The 15,306-nt window shown below is 44.0% G+C and overlaps 1 pseudogene; it reads right to left on the minus strand.

Annotated features, from left to right (window-relative positions):
* Positions 1-10,061: 10,061 nt before the first annotated feature.
* On the minus strand, positions 10,062-10,180 carry LOC148666825 (5S ribosomal RNA; annotated as a pseudogene).
* Positions 10,181-15,306: the final 5,126 nt, after the last annotated feature.

Here is a 15,306-nt window from a genome sequence, read left to right on the forward strand (position 1 = left end):
GGAAGTCTCTGCTCCCTGCGAGAATCGCCCGAGATGACGGAGTAAACGTGAGTTTCTGAATTTCTCTGGCCCGGGGGAAGACACCGGTGTATGTAATGGGTTGTTTGCTGTAAGCCCAGAATTTGGTCTGGCAAGGGTTCCGCGGTATTGTGTACAGGCGTTCGAAGCTGGTGTATGCCTTAATTGCGCGTGGAGTTTTTGAATGGGTTTTGGACCCTTACCGTGAAGTTCAGGACTGGTGTGGGCCTTAATTGCGCCCGGAGTTCTGAAGGTCAGAACTGGTTTGGGCCTTAATTGCGCCCAGAGTTCTGTGGCTCATGATCGGTGTGGGCCTTAATTGCGCCCGGGGTTCTGGAGCTGAGTGGTGCATTAAATGCACGTAATTCAGGACTGGTGTGGGCCTTAATTGCGCCCGGAGTTCTGAGGCTCAGGATCGGTGTGGGCCTTAATTGCGCCCGGGGTTCTAGAGCAAGTGGTGCATTAAATGCACGTAGTTCAGGGCTGGTGTTGGCCTTAATTGCGCCCGGAGTTCTGAAGGTCAGAACTGGTTTGGGCCTTAATTGCGCCCAGAGTTCTGTGGCTCAGGATCGGTGTGGGCCTTAATTGCGCCAGGGGTTCTGGAGCTGAGTGGTACATTAAATGCACGTATAATCCAGGATTGGTGTGGGCCTTAATTGCGCCCGGGGTCCTGAGATTAGCTACGCCTTGATCGTGCACAGATTGGCGTGGCGTGGTTTTTTGTTTTAAAGGAAACAGGAGTAGAAGAGATAGATAGATATGTATGTATGTTTTTGGTGTTTTCCTTGTTTGTGAAATACATATACACACGCACTACACTAATCGGTTTGAACATCATGGGAGCTGTTTTTAATAAGCTGCTGAGTAAAGAATATTTTAATCTTCCTGCTGTCAGTAGTATTGTCAATATAGTTGACCCTTACCTGAATGAAAACAGGGCGTAAAGGAAGGGTTTCAGAAATCAAACAAAGCTTTATTTCTGTGCTTACAGTCTGGGTAATTGGAGACTGCGCTGTTCTGCTTCCTATGGTCATATACGGGTTATTCGCACGAAGCCGTATTGAACAGTATTTCTCGCGTTGTGAACGTTGTGTCCACAGAGAATATATGTCAATATATATCGTTCGGTTACCAAATCGCTAACCAGTGTTATTACCCACTGTTACTCTAAACTCGGAAGTAAATACATTACTCATGAATTATATTGATAACAACTTGTGTGGAGGTACAATTGAATTCTCGAGATGCAATGTAGAACATGGGGTTTACTTATCCACTGTGTATGGATTTGGAATCTCCCGGCACGAACACCAAACCAGCTGACAGGCTCTGTTGCAGCCTCTGTTGCAGCAGTTGTCCAATGGGCGTTGTGTCGGCGTTCTCTGGCTACTGGCCAACCAGTCAAGGTGCAGCTCGGAGTAGGACGGGCGGAGGAATCTGACTGTGGCACGCAGGGCAGTCGTTGCTCCGAGGGGATCTACCAGGAGTCCGGCTGGCTAGTAGAAAGTCTCTATGCACAGAGTGTGACCGCGAGTCCTCACAAGTCACTCTTTTGCCCGGGAAGAAGCTGGTTTGTTCCTGGTCCAGCGCTGCTTCTGAATAAGCTATTCAGGTTGTCGACGAGGGTCCAACTGTAGGCTGCCGTTGATCAAGCGGAGCATTCACGTCGGTAGAATTCTGAGTACGTACGGGATCCTCGGCCTCGCGCTTAGAACAAAGTCCAAGTCCTTTTGCAGACAACACCAGTTGTCACGTGATTGTCTCTGAGGATGCATGAAAATGGCCAAGGAGAGCCCCGATCTGAGCTTGCGCTCCCTTTTTGACCAAGACCCAGATGTGTGCTGATTGGTTGAGAGTTTGGCGGGCATTGGAGACCCACATGGTATTACCACGCCCTGCCAGTCCCTGATTGGTTGGTCAAGATGAGATATAATTCACTTACATTTGACACTTAGGAATGCAGTCCAGATGTCCATTCGGCACTCCCTACACTGATAGGCGCCAATGGATGACCATTGATCATGATAGCCAGGCTTAGCTAAGTGCATCCCCGTCTGGGAGCTTGTTCCTTATCAAAAGAAAACATCTTAAATCAGCCTGCATGAATACTTTCTCTGTGGCTGCACCACAGAGATGGAGGGTGAGATGGGGCCTCCTTTAGGACAGCATACCAACGCTTAATTCTGTCTTATTAACAAGCATTGCCGCTACAATAGCAATTCAAATACAACAGCCACACTGCTGAAACCATATGTTTTACACACCAGTCAGACCCCCTAACCTTATACAACCTTGCTTTGAGTTGTGGAACATTTCTTTATTTTATAATGATTTTTTTACTGTAATCAAGTGTTGTGCTCATTAATAATAATAATAATAATAATTGCTTACACTTATATAGCACTTTTCTGAACACTCCACTCAAAGCGCTTTACAGGTAATGGGGACTCCCCTCCACCACCACCAATGTGCAGCATCCACCTGGATGATGCGACGGCAGCCATAGTGCACCAGAACACTCACCACTATCAGTGAGGAGGAGAGAAGAGAAATGTAACCAATTCAAAGAGGGGGATTATTAGGAGGCCATGATTGGTAAGGGCCAATGGGGAAATTTGGCCAGGACGCCAGGGTTACACCCCTACTCTTTTCAAGAAACGCCATGGGATTTGTAATGACCACCGAGAGTCAGGACCTCAGTTTTACATCTCATTCGAAGGAAGGCGCCTGTTTACAGTATAGTGTCCCCATCACTATACTGGGGGCATTAGGACCCACATGGACCGCAGGGTGAGCGCCCCCTGCTGGCCCCACTAGCACCTCTTCCCGCAGGAACCTTAGTTTTTCCCAGGAGGTCTACCATCCAGGTACTGACCAGGCTCACACCTGCTTAGCTTCAGTGGGTTGCCAGTTGTGAGTTGCAGGGTGATATGGCTGCTGGCCATAATCAGCAGCCTTTAGTACTGAAGCAGGTGTGAGCCTGGTCAGTACCTGGATGGGAGACCTCCTGGGAAAAACTAAGGTTGCTGCTGGAAGAGGTGCTAGTGGGGCCAGTACCACCATTAGGCAGGTCTCCTGACCTTTCACAGTCATGCTTTGTTGTGTGAAACTTGAATTATCTTTTTAGGATTTTTTGAACATGGCATCTTCCACCGAGATGGGTGGGGGGTGTCGGGGTGCTCTTCAATAGCTTTTTCATCTATACACACAAACGGATGTAACCAAGACACTCAGAACCTGTCACGCAGGGGCTGACTGCTGAGGATAGGGATCCAATGTGGTGCCCTTGGTAGGGTTGGCACGAGACACAGGCATAGTCGGAGTAAACAGGCAGGGGTCCGAGTCCGGGAAGGCGTATGTTGAAGAAAACTCAGTCTTCACTCAGGTTGGGAGATTGTCAACAGATCTTTAATACAATCAGCTGAAGGGGAGATTATCACAGAGAAAGGGTTTCCCCTAGCACTCAAGACATGCTCACTGGACTGAAGTTATACTTTCCTTTTTTATACATTAAAAGTAGGCAATACTTTAACATATCAAAGGAACATACAGGGAAAGGGGCAGTGTCAGAAGTCAAACAAACAGGACAGGGGGGTGCCATTTGGCATCCTACAATCTGTTTCAATTTTCTCTGGTTGAATGGGTGTGAGGAATCACAGGCTTTAGTCTGCACCTAAGACAGGGGTCTTAGGTGCGAACAGAAAACCTTTCCCACGCATAGTCACTGTCCTGACCTTTTGACTCGGTCTTCCACATGTAGCACAGGCGTAGGCACAGAATCGACAGGCGAAAGTGTAGTCGTGGGACTGGCAGGGGTCGGAGTCCGGGAAGGCGTAGAAGTTGCGTCGGTGTGGATTCAGAAGGCAGAGGCGTAAACGAAGAGACAGGCTGGGGTCAGGATCCGAGAAAGCGTAAAACAGGCGAAGGTACAAAATCGAGTGGCTAAAGCGGTAGTCGGAAAAGCGGGGTCGAGGTCCAGGGGAGAAGTCGTAGTAAGGCAAAGGTGTAGTTAGTACGTAAGCTCCGGGAGAGAATCTCAATCGTGAGCAATGACCGGGGGGCAGATGAGGGTTTAAGCAGAGGACTGATTGACACATGCACGTTTGGTACGGGGAGAGCTCGTAGGAATGCGGGAGCGCTTGCCTGCATGAGGGAGATTCGTGGCAAAACCAACAAAATCAACCTGAACTCACAGAAAAACAAGAATGCCCCCGAGACACCTGCACTCCCCCCGGACCACTCTGGTATCAACACCCCCAAACCCATCCATACCAGCTAACAAGACTCAGAATCGGTGCAACCCTCCAACCTGGACCAAGAGCAGGATGGGACAAGTACCTGCACCACACTACACACCCCTCATCCAGACCAGCAGGACAGCCAGACCACAGACAGCACCATCATGTAACCCCCCTGTTCATTCCAACAGAAAAGCCGAACTGACCCCCACCAGCATGGCGACGCTGCAGCTCTGGTCACACCAGCAGGCCCAATGGGCTCAGAGCTGGGGGACATACAGATGCAGCCATTCAAAATGCGTGGGCGATACCGCATTATTTTCCGGTACGCTGTATGCAGTCTACCGCAAGTTACCGGTAAATATCGCGAGTTACTGGTAAATACCGCTAGTTACTGTAAATTCTCCTATAATATGACAAGCAAAATAATAGTATCCAGAATTTCAGCAAGGTGGAGCTAATAAAGCTCAACCTCTCATGTTTAAACTGTGGCCATCAAAGTCTTTAACGAAGATATTACTAATAGTATTAATAATGAATGACCTTGGACAAGCTGTAAGTGTAAACTCAAAGTATTGCCCTGGTCAACATTCTTTTTTTCATTGACCGTCTTTGTAAAAGTAACACCACAGCATTTCGCAATCACGCATTTGTTTCCAATCATGCAAAGTACAGTAATTTTTGAGAATCGATTCACCATGCCTTTCACATGCTCATAAAACAGATTGATTTAGGAACATAAACATATTACCGTATGAAAACTGTACTGTATACAGTATGTATATTTAATGTCTTAACTGTGCCCGTTTAAGTATTGAATATTCATATCTAATTTTACCACTGAAGGGAAATCTTAGTAGCTGAGCATAAAAAGAATAGGAGCATACTGCAAAGCGTGTGAAGGCCATAAACGATATTAATTTTGGAACATAAACATACAGTATATGGCTGGTCTCGGTACTTTAAAGAAAACATACACGAAACATGGTTTCATTATGACCAGAATCGGTCTTGAGATATTTTTAACTTGATTTACAGTATTTGAGAGGTATGTCTTAACACCGATACTACAGTGCATAAATACTGCTCACGTATATGTTTCTAGGTTTATATTATGCATTTCATACGGTCAAATTACTTTTGAGCAACTAATAAGAAGCGCGAAACGGTATGCGTTTTAGTTTCGTTTTGTGCTGGGACCCGTGGATTGATTAGAGATATCAAGTACATACAAGTCATTTTTTAAATGTTGTAGTTCGTCTTGTAAAAATGTTACGAGTACATCATCTATCAACAATTACACAGGTTCTGTTTCCATATTGTGGATTTTGGTTACGTAATATTATTTTCTAGATTTCACGTTGTGAATATATGATTTGGGCAAACAGAGCCGCAAAGAAGTACATTATGGGTTGTTGTTTTTTTTTGGCAGTTTTATCTAGAACAAGCGATGCTTAAACCTTCGTCTGATTCTTGTGAAACTATCCACATGACAGTTACAGTACCTAGGAGTTGACTTCAGTGATGTCACTGATGGGATGTTTCTAAAAATCCATCCTCTGTAAAACGTCTTCTCTAGTTGTCCTGCATATGTATTCGCTAATGAAGCTGTGTGTTCTGAGCCTGGATCTCTACCTTTCTGTATGAACCAGCTTAGAGGGCTAAAGACAGCTTGTGTTTAAATTGAGTGTAAGGCAATTTGTGCTTCTAAAGTCATGGTCAGCATTTATTATTGTACTGTGCTGTAAACTTGTTCTGTGCCTAGTCACATTATTTTATAGTGTTTTTATAGCGTTATCAAATCCGGTGGCGCCGTGTGTTAGTTTCCTGACTCCCATGTCACATGGTCTGTGATTGAAACCTGTGAAACCGGTTTAATTCATCACAGCCAGCACTCCGGCAGAGAGGGGGTTGTACTCGTAAAGTAGAACCAGGCGAGATTTCCAGCGAAAGACACCTCCCCCTCCCCCCCCACCCTCATACGATTCAAATTGTATTACAGCATTGTAATTACACATTGTAATTGTATTACACATTGTACACATGCTTAAAAGAGAAGAGAGAAAATGCAAGCCTTCTTCAGGTGTGAGGGTCTTCTGCTCAGAATGAAACGCTAAAATGTAATGTAGGCTCTGAATGGGTTCAATTATGATTTGGGCTTGATTAAGGTCGCTGCCTTTCATCTAAAACCCTACTTGAATCCTTCTAAACTAAAAATCAGTGTTAGTGAGTTCTAAATAAAGAGGTATCCAGGTAACAGTGAAACGGGCGGACAGTCTGGGGAGATCGCCCGTTTTCCATGTAAATAGTTCCCTGGTTCCGCACCCCTTGGTGTTTCCCTCTCTCTCGGGTCACCTGATCATTAGCTCGAAAGATTTCAGTGCTTTGTGTATATTCTAATGGTAGTGGGGGCAGGGTGTGTGGGAACAGGTTTTGTTGAAATTGCATTGGAGATCTATGTTCTTCACACCTGAAACATTTTCTCTGAAAGCATTTTCTTCGCAGTTTAACCAATCTTGTTACAGCATGTTACAGTTTACTATTATTAACCATATTAATTTTAAGTGCTTAATGCCATTTTTTGACCAGGCACGATATTCTTAAGTCCATATCTTCGCAAGGGAATCAGTGCGAATTGCAATACTAATTAAATTAAAACTACTAACTACTAACTAATACTAGCTAATTAAAACAAACCAGAAATGTGTTGTTCTGTCTAATGACATTACAAGTGGAAAGATTACAGATTTTAATCGTCTTTAATTTTGTTACGTTATACATTTTAGAAATGTTTCATCCATACAAACACCACAAAACTATTTTCGATTGTATTTCTGAATAGTATGTTACACTTAGTTCACTGTTAATTAAATACATCTAATTAAGAAAGTTAGGTGTTAGCATAAACTATTAGCAATCAATAATATTAAATTTAGCACTGTAATAAGCTGTTGCACTTTCCCCCGCATCTTGTAAAAATATATTTTCATTGTTCAAATATACATTAAGTCTGACTATCATATAATAAGTTAAATACAAAACTAAAGAAAAAATAGGGTTAAATATAATTCAAAATATTTTGCTAACAATGTTAACTGTTTATGAATAATAAAATGTATTCCTGTGTGTGTGGGGTTTACATGTTCTCTCTGGGTTACATGGTTTTTCTCCATATGTGTGATATGACTCCCTCTCGCACTCCAAAACATACTGGTAAGTTAATTGGTTTATGGGAAAACTGGCCCTGGTGTGTGTGTGTTTGTGTCTGTCTGTCCTGTGATGGACCTGCGCTATGTCCAGGGTGTATTCTGCCTTGTGTCTGTTGCTTACTGGGATAGGCTCCAAATCCTCTGTACTGGATAAAGAGATTAGAAATGGATGGAAGTAAAAGCACTGTGTGAATGGAACTATACACAGTGTTAGAAACCCACCATGAAATGGCAGCATCTCACTGAGAATAAAATATCTTATAGTGCTGGCTTAAGGAAACAGCCTTTCCACCTCTCTTGCACATCAGTATCCATACCTAGTTATTTAAACATTTATTTTCTAGAATTAATAAATGCACATCCTGTTCACTGGGGAAATTAAATCCACACTGAGCAATCTTCAATATGTTCAGAATATGACAGCAAGAATCCTATCAGGGATGTATTATACCTGTTTTCAAGTCCTTGCACTGGTTACCTATCAGATTTCGAGTCAACTTCAAAATCCTTATCCTCCTTATATACTGTCCTACAACTGTTATTATTGATCACCGAATTATTGTACTTGACATGACTTCATTCAGCCTTTCCTGAACGTCTTTGACAGGCAGAGAGAGTGCTGTTTCTGGTGCGATCTTTTGCAGCTGACATTTCACTGTTTTAAACGAACAAGAAATTAGATTGCTCATAAATCAGTTATTCTATATAAACACAGCGTAATTGCCCTCCGAAAATCCTCTTTTTCTTGTTCGTTTTAGAGACCTTGATCTAAACTGATTTTAGATGTCAGAAAGGATTTATTTTCTCTGTATTTCCTACATTGCTTTGTCGAGATTTTAACTTTATATCTAGGCTCAGATTTCAACTATAAATCGTACAGTAATTAATAGCAGTAAAAACTGATGTTTTGCGCCCTCTTACCACAAAAATATATGTTTTGTAGTTGGGATTAACTTTATTTCGTACGCGTAGCTACTCCGATTCGGACACCGAACAGTTAAAGATGGCGGCAAATCAGACACCCAGAGAGAGGGGGGGCGTCTTCTCGCCTCCATAACTAAAATGCCAAATAGGAGTGGCTTAAGCGACATACACAGTCGTGTAACTGACAGTTTGAGGTAGCCTATCGTGTAAATTTCGCTTTGTTGCTGATAGGTTAAGCTTTCGAAACTCTGCCCCAAATTCATGTGACTGATTTTTTGCCCTGTTTCGTTGGTTAAACGCAATGATCACAAGCACCACCATGGTAATTGGGATGTGTAGTTTTTAATTCCGTTTGAATTATAACTGTACTTACTGTCTTCATATTTGGCCAGGGCTTTAAAGAGAAGGCGCGCCAAAAAATTTCGGTGCCGTCGTCTCCGCTTTAAAGGTACCCCCGTGCTGGAGGAATTTGACCTCGGAACGTTTGCCCAGCGTAGTTATAGTGGACATAAAAACAAGAGTTCGCTGGCATTATATCCTAGAAGACACAGACCGGCGCCAGACCGGTAAATGCTTGATGAACTAGGGATTGGACAGTTTCCAAGTGCTTGTACAATCGATGGAAATGTTCAAATAAATGTTCAAAAGAAATAAACAAAATAATCATTTATTTCTTTATTATATTGGCTAGCTAATGTCCTCTCTTTGCTAGTTAGTGGCAGTGTTTCTGCGTTGGGTAGCAACGGGTGACTGTTCTCAGGCGGAAGATGTAAACAGCTTAATTTTCGTGTTAAATAATTTTTAAAAATTAAAATTCATTCTATACAGCAATCACATATTTGGGTACCGTTTCATAAAACTTTCATGCTTAAAATGTTTAGGGAGAAATGGAAGACTGGTGTGTATTTTTTCTTTAAACTATCAAGACTAGCCATACACAGTACAGTTTATGTACATACAGTAATGTTTATGTCCTAAATTAATATCATTTATTACCTTCAGATGCGTTATGCTCCTCTTCTTTTTATGCTCAGTTACTAAAATTTCCCTTTAGTGGTAATATTCCATATAAATATTCAAACCTAAGCGGATTGAAACTTGCACAGTAAAGACAATAAATGATTAAATCTATTCACTACCAACCAATGCACCACGAGTGCCCCTGTCATTTTGGCCAGCCAATCACTGACCGCGGTGCCCTACGGTGCCCTGCGGGTTGGTTACTGTACCGCGGGTTTTTAACGCTCATTTTGAATGGCTGCATCTGTATTTCACTTCAGCCTTTCACTCATGCTTCCTTCCAATGAGGACGGAGCTGCTGGAGAAAGGGCGCAATAGAGGATCGCTGTGGAGAGCTGCTGCTGTGCTTTGACATCTGAGCTCTGTGGAAAACGATCTCAATACAATTCTGAAAAACGCGACTCCCCGAACGCCAGCCGAACAAGTCTCCACAGCCGAAGCGCTGTGTCTCTTTTCAGCTGGCGATAAACCTTTCCTCGATCCTTTGCGGACTTGTAAAACTGTTCATGATCAGAATAAAAAACGCTCACGCTAATACACAAGCACCCGTGTCTCGCCAAAGCTGACAAATAAACAGACCGACAAGCCGCACTGCACGTGTGAAAAGGGGAATGAGCGAGCGAGCGGGGATAGGGCGCCTCCTGCGCTTAAAAGCTTACAGCACCTGGTATTCCCAGGCAGTCTTCCATCCAAGTACTAACCAAGCCCATCCCTGTTTAGCTTCCAAGATCAGACGAGATCAGGCGTGCTCAAGGGGGTGTGGTCGTAAGCTTGAGCAAGGCTCGCTGGCACTCTTCTTATAGAGAGGACAGCTCCGTCACCTCTTTTACGACGCTGCTTTTTTTCCCTTGCGTTTTTCTCTTCTTCCCACGTTCTCTCTCTTCACTGCCTTCGTCCCCGCTCTATTTCACTTCAGCCTTTCACTCTTGCTTCCTTCCAATGAGGACGGAGCTGCTGGAGAAAGGGCGCAATAGAGGATCGCTGTGGAGAGCTGCTGCTGTGCTTTGACATCTGAGCTCTGTGGAAAACGATCTCAATACAATTCTGAAAAACGCTACTCCCCGAACGCCAGCCGACCAAGTGTTGAAGTGGAAATCTAATAAGTAAATTGATCTTTAAAATGTAGAGAGCTTTTCAAAAAATATATTGGTGCTTTAAGATACTATATTTCAAGGATGTAAATGCTGTGCTACAGTACCTGCAGAATTTTAGAAAACAGTGTACTGTTTAGGTTACTTTAGAAGACAATGTACCAAAACAATATATGCTGTCTGGGTCGTTAGAATTAGCTGAAAGTAACTGATTAGCTTTGAATAACAAATCTAGTGCTTCTTCTCTCGCTCTATGATGTAATCTGTTTTGTCTTAGGGAAAGGGGAAGTTTTGAAGGGACAAAGCACTGAGCTTTTTTACAGCGCAACATCTTATAAAAACCCTGTACTGCTTGTAACAAATTGAGTCTCTGGTTGCACTGTGCGAAGTGGCAGCAGGGCTCCCAATCTTGCAATATTGAAATAAAGACCTTACTCAGGTGAGAACTCTCTCTTGTGGCTTCCTTGATAGTTATATTTCCATGACAAGAGACAACCTCACTGTTCCTCAGGCTGGAACAGGAGATCACACTGTATTATTATTATTAGCAGATAAACTCACTGTTCCTCAGGCTGGGACAGTAGATCACACTGTATTATTATTATTGAGAGTCTGGCTCACTGTTCCCCAAGCTGGGACAGGAGGTCACACACTGTATTACTATTATTGAGAGACAGGCTTGCTGTGTGTTCCTCAGGCTAGTACAGGAGATCACGCACTGTATTATTATTATTGAGATACAGGCTCACTGTCTATTCCTCAGGCTGGGACAGTAGATCACACTGTATTATTATTATTATTGAGTGTCTGGCTCATTGTTCCTCAGGCTGGGACAGGAGATCACACTGTATTATTATTATTATTGAGTGTCTGGCTCATTGTTCCTCAGGCTGGGACAGGAAATCACACACTGTATTATTATTATTGAGAGAGAGGCTCACTGTCTCTTCTTTTGGGCTGGGACAGGATATGACACACTGTAAAATTATTATTGAGAGAGAGGCTCACTGTCTCTTCCTCATGCTGGGATAGGAGGTCACACACTGTATTATTATTATTATTATTATTATTATTATTATTATTATTATTATTATTATTATTATTATTATTATTATTATTATTATTGAGAGACAGGTTCACTTTCTATTCCTTCAGGCTGGGACAGGAGATCACACACTGTATTATTATTATTGAGTGTCTGGCTCACTATTCCCCAGGCTGGGAGAGGAAATCACACACTGGATAATTATTATTGAGAGACAGGATCACTGACTGTTCCTCAGGCTAAGAAAGGAGATCACACACTGTATTATTATTATTGAGAGGCAGGCTCTGTGTCTCTTCCTCAGGCTGGGACAGCAGGTCACAGACTGTATTATTATTATTGTTATTGAGAGACAGGCTCACTGTCTGTTCCTCAGGCTTGGACAGGAGATCACACTATATTATTATTATTGAGACACAAGCTCACTGTTCCTCAGGCTGGGACAGGAGATCACACACTGTATTATTATTATTGACAGATAAACTCACTGTTCCACAGGCTGGGACAGTAGATCACACTGTATTATAATTATTGAGAGTCTGACTCACTGTTCCCCAGGCTGGGACAGGAAATCACACACTGTATTATTATTATTGAGAGACAGGCTCAATGTCTGTTCCTCAGGCTGGGGCGGGACATCCCACACTGGATTATTATTATTGAGAGACAGGATCACTATCTGTTCCTCAGGCTAAGAAAGGAGATCACACACTGTATTATTAATATTGAGAGGCAGGCTCAGCCTCTCTTCCTCAGGCTGGGACAGGATGTCACAGACTGTATTATTATTATTATTATTATTATTATTATTATTATTATTATTATTATTATTATTATTATTATTATTGAGAGACAGTCTCACTGTCTGTTCCTCAGGCTTGGAGAGGAGATCACACACTGTACTTTTATTATTGAGAGACAGGCTCACTGTCTGTTCCTCAGGCTGGGACAGGAGATCACAAACTGTATTATTATTATTGAGAGACAGGCTCACTGTTCCTCACGCTGGGACAGGAGATCACACTCTATTATTATTATTATTGAGAGACAAGCTCACTGTTCCTCAGGCTGGGACAGGAGATGACACAGTATTATAATTATTGAGAGGCTGACTCACTGTTTCCCAGGCTGGGACAGGAGATCACACACTATATTATTATTATTATTGAGAGACATGCTCATTGTCTGTTCCTCTGGCTGGGGCAGGGAATCACACACTGTTGTAGTGTGCTCACACGAGGCACCAGTTCTGTAGGGGTTTGGGCACTTACTGGGACAATTATTATTTGTGGCAGTAAATCACAGAATTGATTCTTTTAATGGTCTTAGAATCCAACCATGCGACATAACTCAAACAACGCACACACAGGTACTAATACATGAGGATACGTTTATTAAAATATAGAATATGCATGTAAACCTAACAGATCTTATCGTAAGGGTTATCAGAATACAAAAGATATAAATTCATTCAGTTACAAAGAATTACACATATCAAGAGGACATAAGTTCGGTATATCATTCATTTAGACCGTTTCGTAATTGAACTTGTTTACAACTTCTACATTAGAAACTCAAAACAAGTACATAACCCTTAGGAATTAAATTGATATCAACTGGTTGGGAGCAGTAATGCAAGGAAGTTGAATACTCACTGCCGGTGGGCTTGTTTTCTCACCGTTTCCGTAGTGTAGCGGTTATCATGTTTGCTTCACATGCGAAAGGTCCCTGGTTCGAGACCGGGCGGGAACAGCTTCGCTTTGCACGCTCCTGTACTTCACAGAGTTATTGAGCAACCGGTCATTTGTTCCCAATGTATTTCCGGTGCCTTCATGCACTCTTGTACCAAATGCACAGTCCTTCTGTACGTGGAGCCGATCATTTGCAATTGGGCTGTGCCGACAGACCAGGACGAGCTCTGTCGGCTCAAAAGCAGCGCAGGACCTGCAAGAACAACAGAAAGATTAGCATCCAGCGGGGGCCTCTTAGTGAGCCCAAGATCTCATCAAGAATCGGCTCCAGCAACAGGGCTGGGCGCATTGTTCCGTTCTCCGACCACTCTCGGTGTAAACAAGTCCCTCCTGGTCTCTGCTTGAATTGCACTTTCCTGTGTTTGCTTTGGTGTAACTGGCTTCCCCTGCATGGGCGAATGTGAAGAAGATCCTTAGTAAGTCATTGAAGAAAACCGAGAAGAGGTCGGAGTGGCCTCTGTCGTTCATTAACGATCCAGTCAGGCAGTACTCCTCTGTAAAGCTCCGTTCGTTCACATCGATTGGCTTTTTTTTGCCTTCATTTGTGCAAGTAGTAAAAGCAGACGCCCCTATTCTGCCATGACCCGGATTCGAACGGGGGTTGTTGCGGCCACAACGCAAAGTACTATACGATCACAGCGAGTTACCGATACACACGTGGCACGGCGGAAAAGGCTGTGCTCTCTTCGTGTGACATAATTCGGAAAAGTCCTGACGTTGCATTTCAACTGAGCCCCAGTATACATCGACCCTTCAACACTGAGTGACAACTCTCTTGTGTGTTTTCTCATATTTATGTAGTTTGCTTGCATGATGCCCGGAACAACGGGGTTGTGCGTTCCCATATGGTCTCGCGGTTAGGATTCCTGGTTTTCACCCAGGCGGCCCGGGTTCGACTCCTGGTATGGGAACGTGTCAGTTTTGCCTCCTGCTTTCCAAAAGATCAGCACCGTGTATGAAGGAGCCGCATTAAAACCACTCGAACTTGCAAAACGTGCAAGAAGAGGGGGCGCTTGTTTCCAGCCGAAACTTCTCGCGTGTGAGGTGGGAGGGTTACTCTGGTAGACAGGGCTGACCTTCGGCAATAGGATTTATACTCTCCAAGATGATATTTGCACTTTCTGGAGGGGCGATTTCCTCCACTTCAGTAGCCCGATTTCGTCCATTGCGTGGAGAGGGCTGTAGAATGTGGCGCCGCCTTTCCTGCTCCGTCCATGACAGGCGTGCTGGTCTCTGGAGAGAGAGCACGGTCCATCAGCGCACTCCAATAAAGGCACTGGAAGCAGCTGAATCTCATTGGCGAAGCTCAGCGCTGGGCCACTGGGCACGTCTTACCACCGTTTCCGTAGTGAAGTGGTCATCACGTTTGCCTCACACGCGCGCAAGGTCCCCGGGTGGAAACAGACCTCTTTTGTCGCCAGGCACAAAAGGGGATAGGGGATTTGCCTAGCGCTGTGATCGAACAGACCCACTCACCTCTTAGTGTGGCGGGATCTGCACAGTGCATGTCGCAGCGCATCCTGCTTTCACTTCAATGCGCGTCCTGATGTACCCCGGTCTCCCGCGTGACAGCTGGGGACAGGTGACAGGTCCTATACTAACGAGGAAGACATCGCTCTCTCCGACCCCCGGCATCGTGTCCCGACCAACCGTGCTGGAAGCCGACGCGTGCTGTGATTCCTTTACAGAGCAGAAATGACAACCGAGGAGCCGAGAGATCATTTCAGCATTTCGCGTCTGAACGGAAAACACAAACAACCAACTCGGAATGACTTGCCTTTGATGCTTATCAAAGCGCTCTTTGTGCATCGAACAGACCCACTCACCTCTTAGTGTGGCGGGATCTGCACAGTGCATGTCGCAGCGCTTCCTGCTTTCACTTCAATGTGCTTCCTGAAGTCGAGTCGTGTGCCGTGCGGAGGCTCTGAAAGCGAGAGCAATGAAAAGGTGCACGACGCTGTGAAAGAAAACAGAGAAGTGAAAGGCAGTCCTTTCTCTAAGGAAGTGAAA

This window comes from Lepisosteus platostomus, chromosome 5 (assembly GCF_059453375.1).
Source record: "Lepisosteus platostomus isolate fLepPlt1 chromosome 5, fLepPlt1.hap1, whole genome shotgun sequence".
Classification (NCBI taxonomy): Eukaryota; Metazoa; Chordata; class Actinopteri; order Semionotiformes; family Lepisosteidae; genus Lepisosteus; species Lepisosteus platostomus.